Source organism: Piliocolobus tephrosceles, chromosome 9, assembly GCF_002776525.5.
Source record: "Piliocolobus tephrosceles isolate RC106 chromosome 9, ASM277652v3, whole genome shotgun sequence".
Lineage (NCBI taxonomy): Eukaryota > Metazoa > Chordata > Mammalia > Primates > Cercopithecidae > Piliocolobus > Piliocolobus tephrosceles.
In genome coordinates, this window is record NC_045442.1 from 99,293,097 (window position 1) to 99,300,972 (window position 7,876).

The window sequence follows — 7,876 nt, forward strand, 5'->3', positions numbered from 1 at the left end:
ACCGAACAACTCCAGACGCGCGGGACCTTTAAGCGCTGTAACAGTCACTGCAAAAGTCTGCAGCTTCACTCCTGTCAGCGAGACCACGAACCCACCAGAAGGAAGAAGCTCCAGACACATCTGAACGTCTGAAGGAACAAAGTCCAGACACACCGTTTTTAAGAACTGTAACACCGCGAGGGTCCATGGCTTCATTCTTTAAGTCAGCAAGACCAAGAACCCACCAATTCCGGACACAATAGCACCAACAAGAATAAAATACTTCGGAATACCTTAAACAGGAGATGAAAGATTTATACACTGAAAACTACAAAACAGGGCTGAAGGGCAGACACAAATTAATGAAAAGACCTCTTGTGTTCGTGGAAAGGATAACTTATTAAGATATCAACACAGGCCGGGCGGGGTGGCTCAAGCTTGTAATCCCAGCACTTTGGGAGGCGGAGACCGGCGGATCACGAGGTCAGGAGATCCAGACCATCCTGACTAACCCGGTGAAACCCCCGTCTCTAGTAAAAAAACAAAAAACAAAAAACTAGCCGGGCGAGGTGGTGGGCGCCTGTAGTCCCAGCTACTCGGGAGGCTGAGGCAGGAGAATGGCATAAACCCGGGAGGCAGAGCTTGCAGTGAGCTGAGATCCGGCCACTGCACTCCAGCCTGGGCGACAGAGCGAGACTCCGTCTCAAAAAAAAAAAAAAAAGATATCAACACTACCCAAGGTGAGCTACAGATTTAATGCAACCCTTATCAAAATTACCACAGCAATTTTTGCAGAAATAGAAAACTCTTCCTAAATGTCAAAGGATCCTGCCTAGCCAAAACAACCTTGAGAAAGAACCACATTGGAGGGCTGACACTTCCTGATTTCAAAACTTACTAAAACTTGTAGTAATCAAAACAGTATGGTCATGGCATTAAGACAGATACAGAGGCCAGGCACAGTGGCTCACGCCTGTAATCCCAGCACTTTGGAAGGCCCAGGTGGGCGGATCACTTGAGGTCAGGTGTTCGAGACTCAGCCTGGACAACATGGTGAAAACCCATCTCTACTAAAAATACAAAAATTAGCTGGACAGGGTGGCACACACCTGTAACCCCAGCTACTCGGGAGGTAAAGGCAGGACAATTGCTTGAACGTGGGAGGTGGAGATTGCAGTGAGCCAAGATTGTGCCACTGCACTCCAGAGTGGGCAACAGAATGATATTCTGTCTTAAAAAATAATAATAATAAAATAAGCCTGGCACAGTAGCTCACACCTGTAATCCCAGCACTTTGGGAGGCCAAGACGGGGAGATCACCTGAGGTCAGGAGTTGGAGACCAGCCTGACAAAGATGGAGAAACTTCATCTCTACTAAATAATACAAAATTAGCTGGGCATGGTGGCGCATGCCTGTCATTCTAGCTATGCGGGAGGCTGAGGCAGGAGAATCGCTTGAACCCGGGAGGCGGAGGTAGGTTGTGGTGAGCCAAGATCAGGCCACTGCACTGCAGCCTGGGCAACAAGAGCAAAACTCCATCTCAAAAATGAAATAAATAAATGTAAGACTGAAAACTCTAGAACTTTTAGGAGAAAATGTAAAGAAAAAGCTTCTTGGATTTGGTGAGATTTATTGGATGTGATACCAAAATCATAAGCAACAAAAGAAAAAATGCACAAATTAGATGACATCAAAATGTGAATCTTCTGGCTCAGCTTGGAGGTTCATGCCTGTAATCCCAACACTTTGGGAGAGCGAGGTAGGAGGATTGCTTGAGGCCAGGATTTCAAGACCAGCCTGGGCAACCTACTGACACACCATCTCTACCAAAAAAAAAAAAAAAAAAAAAGGGCATAATGGCACATTCCTGTAGTCCTAGCTACCCAGGAGACTGAGGGAGGAGGATTGCTTGAGCCCAGGAGGTTGAGGCTGCATTCAGGTGTAATCGTACCACACCAGGCCTACTATTGTTTTTTCAAAAGCCAAACAAGGCCGGGTGCGGTGCTCAAGCCTGTAATCCCAGCATAACCCAGCACTTTGGGAGGCCAAGACGGGCGGATCACGAGGTCAGGAGATCGAGACCATCCAGGCTAACACGGTGAAACCCCGTCTCTACTAAAAAATACAAAAAAAAAAAAAACTAGCCGGGCGAGGTGGCGGGCGCCTGTAGTCCCAGCTACTGGGGAGGCTGAGGCAGGAGAATGGTGTAAACCCGGGAGGTGGAGCTTGCATTGAGCTGAGATCCTGCCACTGCACAGAGCGAGACTCCGTCTCAAAAAAATAATAATAATAAAATAAGATAAAAAATAAAAGCCAAACAATAGGTGTTGGCGAGAATGTGGAAAAGTCAGAATGCTTCTGCACTGTTGGTGGGAATGTAAAATAATGCAACCACTATAAGAAACAGTAGAGCAGTTGCTCAAAAACTTAAAAATAGAATTACTGGCTGGGCCCGGTGGCTCATGCCTGTAATCCCAGCACTTTAGGAGGCCTAGGCGGGTGGATCATGGGGTCAGGAGATCCAGATCATTCTGGCTAACACAGCGAAACCCCGTCTCTACTAAAAATACAAAAAATTAGCTGGGCGTAGTGGGTGCCTGTAGTCCCAGCTACTGTGGAGGCTGAGGCAGGAGAATGGTGTGAACCTGGGAGGCGGAGCTTGCGGTGAGCTGAGATCGTGCCACTGCACTCCAGCCTGAGCGACAGTGCCAGATTCTGTCTCAAAAAAAAAAAAAAAAAAAAAGTAGAATTACCATATGACCTAGGAATTCCACTTCTAAGTATCCATCTCAAAGAATTGAAAGCAAAGTCTTGAAGAGATATTTGTACACTTATGTTCATAGCAGTATTATTCACAATAACCAAAATGTAGAAACAAAGTGTCCATCAACAAGGAAAATGTGGTGTATACATACAATGGAATATTAGCCTTAAAAAAGGAAATCCTGTCCCATGCTACAACATGGATGAACCTTGAGGACCTTATGCTAAGTGAAATAAAAGTCACACAAAGACAAATGCGGTATGATTCCACATATATAAGGTATCTAAAGTACTCAAACTCATAGAAATAAAAAGCAGAAAGATGGTCGCCAGAGACTAAGGGAGGCAGAAACGGAATTGATATTTAGTAAGTATAGAGCTTCAGTTTTACAAGAGGAGGCTGGGCGCAGTGGCTCAGGCCTGTAATCCCAGCACTTTGGGAGACCAAAGTGGGCAGATCATCTGGGGTCGGGAGTTCGAGACCAGCCTGACCAGTATGGTGAAACCTCCGTCTCTACTATTCCTAGATACTCGAGAGACTAAGATGGGAGAATTGCTTGAACCTGGGGGGGCGGAGGTTGCGGTGAGCCGAGATTAACGCCATTGCACTCCAGGCTGGAGTTTTACAAGATGAAAAGAACTCTGGAAATTGCTTGCACAACAATGTGAAGATACTTAGGACTACTGAACTGCACACTTAAAAATAAAGGACCGGGCACGGTGGCTCAAGCCTGTAATCCCAGCACTTTGGGAGGTCGAGACGGGCAGACCATGAGGTCAGGAGATCGAGACCATCCTGGCTAACACGGTGAAACCCCGTCTCTACTAAAAAATACAAAAAACTAGCCGGGCGAGGTGGTGGGTGCCTGTAGTCCCAGCTACTTGGGAGGCTGAGGCAGAAGAATGGCCTATACCCAGGAGGCGGAGCTTGCAGTGACCTGAGATCCTGCCACTGCACTCCAGCCTGGGCGACAGAGTGAGACTCCGTCTCAAAAAAATAAATAAATAAAAATAAAAATAAAGAAAGGCTGGGTGCAGTGGCTAGAGTCTGTAATCGAGTGCTTTGGGAGGCTGAGGCAGGAGGATTGCTTGAAGCTAAGAGTTTGAGACCTAAGAAGCTAAGAGGTCTTGCAAGAAAGCAAGACCCTGTCTCTACAAAAAATTTAAAAATTAGCTGTGTGTAGTGTGCCTGTAGTCCCAGCTACTCAGGAGGCTGGGGCAGGAGGATCACTTGAGTCCCAGAGTTCAAGGTACCACTGTACTCCAGCCTTGGTGACAGAGCAAGATCCTGTCTCTAAATAAATAAATATGTATATACACACACACATATACATATATATTTTTATTTTATATATATATATATAAAATAAGATGTAACTTTTATGCCATATGTATTCTACCGCAATTAAAAATTTTTGGCTGGGTGCGGTGGCTCATGCCTGTAATCCCAGCACTTTTGGAGGCCAAGGCAGGCGGATCACCTGAGGTCGGGAGTTTGAGTCCAGCCTGACCAAAACCGAGAAACGCCGTCTCTAGTAAAAATACAAAATTAGCTGGGCATGATGGTGCATGCCTGTAATCTCAGCTACTTGGTAGGCTGAGGCAGGAGAATCGCTTCAACCTGGGAGGCAGAGGTTGCCGTGAGCGAGATTGCGCCATTGCACTCCAGCCTGGGCAATAAGAGCGAAACTCCATCACAAAAAAACAAAAGGTATTATTTCTGTTTACTTTTTTTTTTTTTTTTTTTTTTTTGAGAGACACAGAGAGAGAGGGTCTCACTCTGTCACTCAGTCAGGAGTGCAGTGCAGTGGCACGACACAACCACAGGTCACTGCAGCCTTGAACTCCCAGGCTCGAGTGATCCTCCCACCTTAGCCTCCCCCGTAGGTGGGACAAGTGTGCACCATTACGACTGGCAGATTTTTATTATATTTATTTTTTGTAGAGACAGGGTCTCACTATGTTGCCAGGACTGGTCTCAAACTCTTGGGCTCAGGCAATCCTCATGCCCTGGCCTCCCCAAGTGCTAGATTACAGGTGTGAACCGCCACACTGGGAGTGTTCACTGTCTTCTTTTGGAGCAAGAGGCTTCGGGAGAGGGAAGTAAAAAGGGTAACAGAGACCTGGTCGGGGAAGTGTCAAGCCTGCAGTTCTGTGTTTGGGCCTCTACAGGGCTGCTGCATTTTTCATAGCTGTCCTTTCTGCCCAAAACAGCTCGGACCAAACCCCTGTCCCGCAGACGTCCTCGGTCCTGGTCCAAGCCTACGCACCCCACATCTCCATGCAAACACACCTCTTTAAATATTAATGATAGAAGGACCAAAGTTAGTGGCTCTGGAATTCATTCTAATGTAGATAGGGAGATGGCCCAAAGTTAGTGGCGCTGAAATTCACTGTAATGTAATCAAAAGCAAAAAGAGCCAGATCTGTGAGGCCATAGGTGGTAAACTGGCTGATAAAACATTCTACCTTCTCTCTAAACATTTGGTAATTGCCTGCTAATTTGGTCACTTGATTAGTGATGGGGGAAGTCACTGAAGTCACTGGTGCCCCCTAGTGGCAATCTTTGGGAACGAGCGAAACCGCACAGCTGCCCAGAAAATGTAGACAATAATGAACGGCCCAGTTAGGTGACCAAAGAAAGTGCAAAGTGCAAAAACAGAGCGTACCGTTTTGCCTCCACTTGTGTTATCAAGAGGGATAGAGATTGGGAACAGGGCTACACACAGGCTATCTCTAGAAATGTCACCATGTGATTGGAATGCTTTGAAGTTTTTAAACATAGATAGTTTTTCCTTATGTAAGGAGAAAGGGATCACACAGCAAATGCTTACACTTTTGGACACTGTTTCTCAAAGTCTGGTCCTCCAATCACCCACATAGGAATCACTTGACACGCTGATAAAAATGCATATCCTGGCCAGGCGCGGTGGCTCACGCCTGTAAATCTCCGCATTTTGGGAGGCTGAAGCAGGAGGATCACTTGAGGTCAGGAGTTCGAGACCAGCCTGGCCAATATAGTGAAACCCCGTTTCTACTAAAAATACAAAAATTAATTAGCCGGGCTTAGTGGCTCGTTGTGCCTGTAATCCCAGCTAGGGAGGCTGAGATGGGAGAATTGTTTGAACCTGGGAGGAGGAGGTTGCAGTGAACTGAGATCGTGCCACTGCACTCCAGGCTGGGCAACAGAGTGAGACTCCGTCAAAAAAAAAAAGCCAGGCGCGGTGGCTCACACCTGTAATCCCAGCATTTTGGGAGGCCAAGGCAGGCAGATCACCTGAGGTCAGGAGATTGAGACCAGCCGGGCCAACATAGTGAAACCCCATCTCTACTAAAAATAAAAAATTAGTTGGGTGTGGTGGCATGCAACTGTAGTCCCAGCTACTCCAGAAGCTAAGGCAGGAGAATTGTTTGAGCCCAGGAGGTAGAGGTTGCAGTGAGCCAAGATCGGGCCACTGCACTCCAGCCTGGGTGACAGAGTGAGACTCTGTCTTAAATTTAAAAAAAAAAAAAAAAAAAAAAAGCATATACCCTAACATCATGCAAACCCTACAGAATCTGTTTCTCTGGGAGTGAACAGGTAAAACAAGCTCTCTAGGTGAATCTTATAAACACTTTTTGAAGAACCACTTGAATTCAAACAAGTGTAAGAAATTCAAGCAGGAGCCTGGGCAACATAGTCCCCTATCTCTACGAAAAATTAAAAATTAGCCCCACACATGTGTGGTTCCAGCCACTAGGGAGGCTAAGGTGAGAGGATCTCTTGAGCCCAGGCGATGGAGGCTGCAGTGAGCTATGATCACATGGCTGCACTCCAGCCTGGGCAACAGAGCAAGACCCTGTTGCTTGCTCTGTTGCCATTCAACAGAGCAAGACCCTGTTGAAATTCAAACGGTTTATCATTGTTGGTATAGCTGCCTCTCACTGAAAGTCTGTGTATAATCTGACTCAGATGAAAGGCGTCCGAGGAGACAGGATGATTAAATCTGTGTGATCTTTCATGGATCCTTGTCTGGAAAAAGGACAATAGTGGGAAAATTGATGAAATTCAAAAAATGTCTGAAGATTAGTTAATAGCATTGCTACAGTGCCAGTTTCCTTGTTTTGATCATTGACCTGTGATGACATCTCAAATATTAACTTTTAGGGAAATTGGGTGAAGGCTCTGCGGAAATTCTTTGCGCTACTTTTTTCCCAGCTTCTTTGCAAGGACAAAATTTTTTGAGAATTAAAACTTACAAATCTTTTTTAAAAATTTAAGTTTCCCATTTGGTAAGGGAACTTGTTAGAAATATAGATTCTCGGCCAGGTCCGGTGGCTCATGCCTGTAATCCCAGCACTTTGGGAGGCTGAGGCAGATGGATCACCTGAGGTCAGGAGTTCGAGACCAGCCTGACCAACATGGTGAAACCCCGTTTCTACTAAAAAACAAAAATTAGCTGGGCATGGCGGCAGACGCCTGTAATCCCAGCTATTTGGGAGGCTGTGGCAGGAGAATCGCTTGAACCTGGGAGGCGGAGTTTGCAGTGACCTGAGATTATAGCACTGCACTCCAGAGCCTGGGGACAAGAGTGAGACTTCGGCTCAAAAAAAAAAAAAAGAAATACAGATTCTCAGCAACCCCCAATAACTAATCCAGAATCTACACTTTAATAAGAGATACCCAGAGGGATCTTTTGGATTCTCATTCATATGCTCACTGAATTTTCAGAAAGAAAACTGTACTCATATTCTCATTTTATCGATGTGGGAAATGAAACTCAGAATCATCACCTGTAGGCATGATGACTCATGCCTGTAATCCCACCACTTTGGGAGGCTGAGGTGGGAGGATCACTTGAGCCTAGGAGTTCAAGACCAGCCTGGTAACATGGAGAAACCCCGTCTCTACTAAAAATACAAAAATTATCCAGGTGTGGTGGCGCACACCTGTAATCTCAGCTACCCAGGAGGCTGAGGTTGGAGGATCACCTGAGCCTGGGAAGTTGAGGCTGTAGTGAGCCATGATTCCACCACTGTACTCCAAGCCTGGGTGAAGGGAGTGAGACCCTATCTCAAAATTGAATCATCACCTGAGCAAATAAGTGGCTCAGATTTGAACCCATGTCTAGCTGACGCTAACGCCCATTCTTT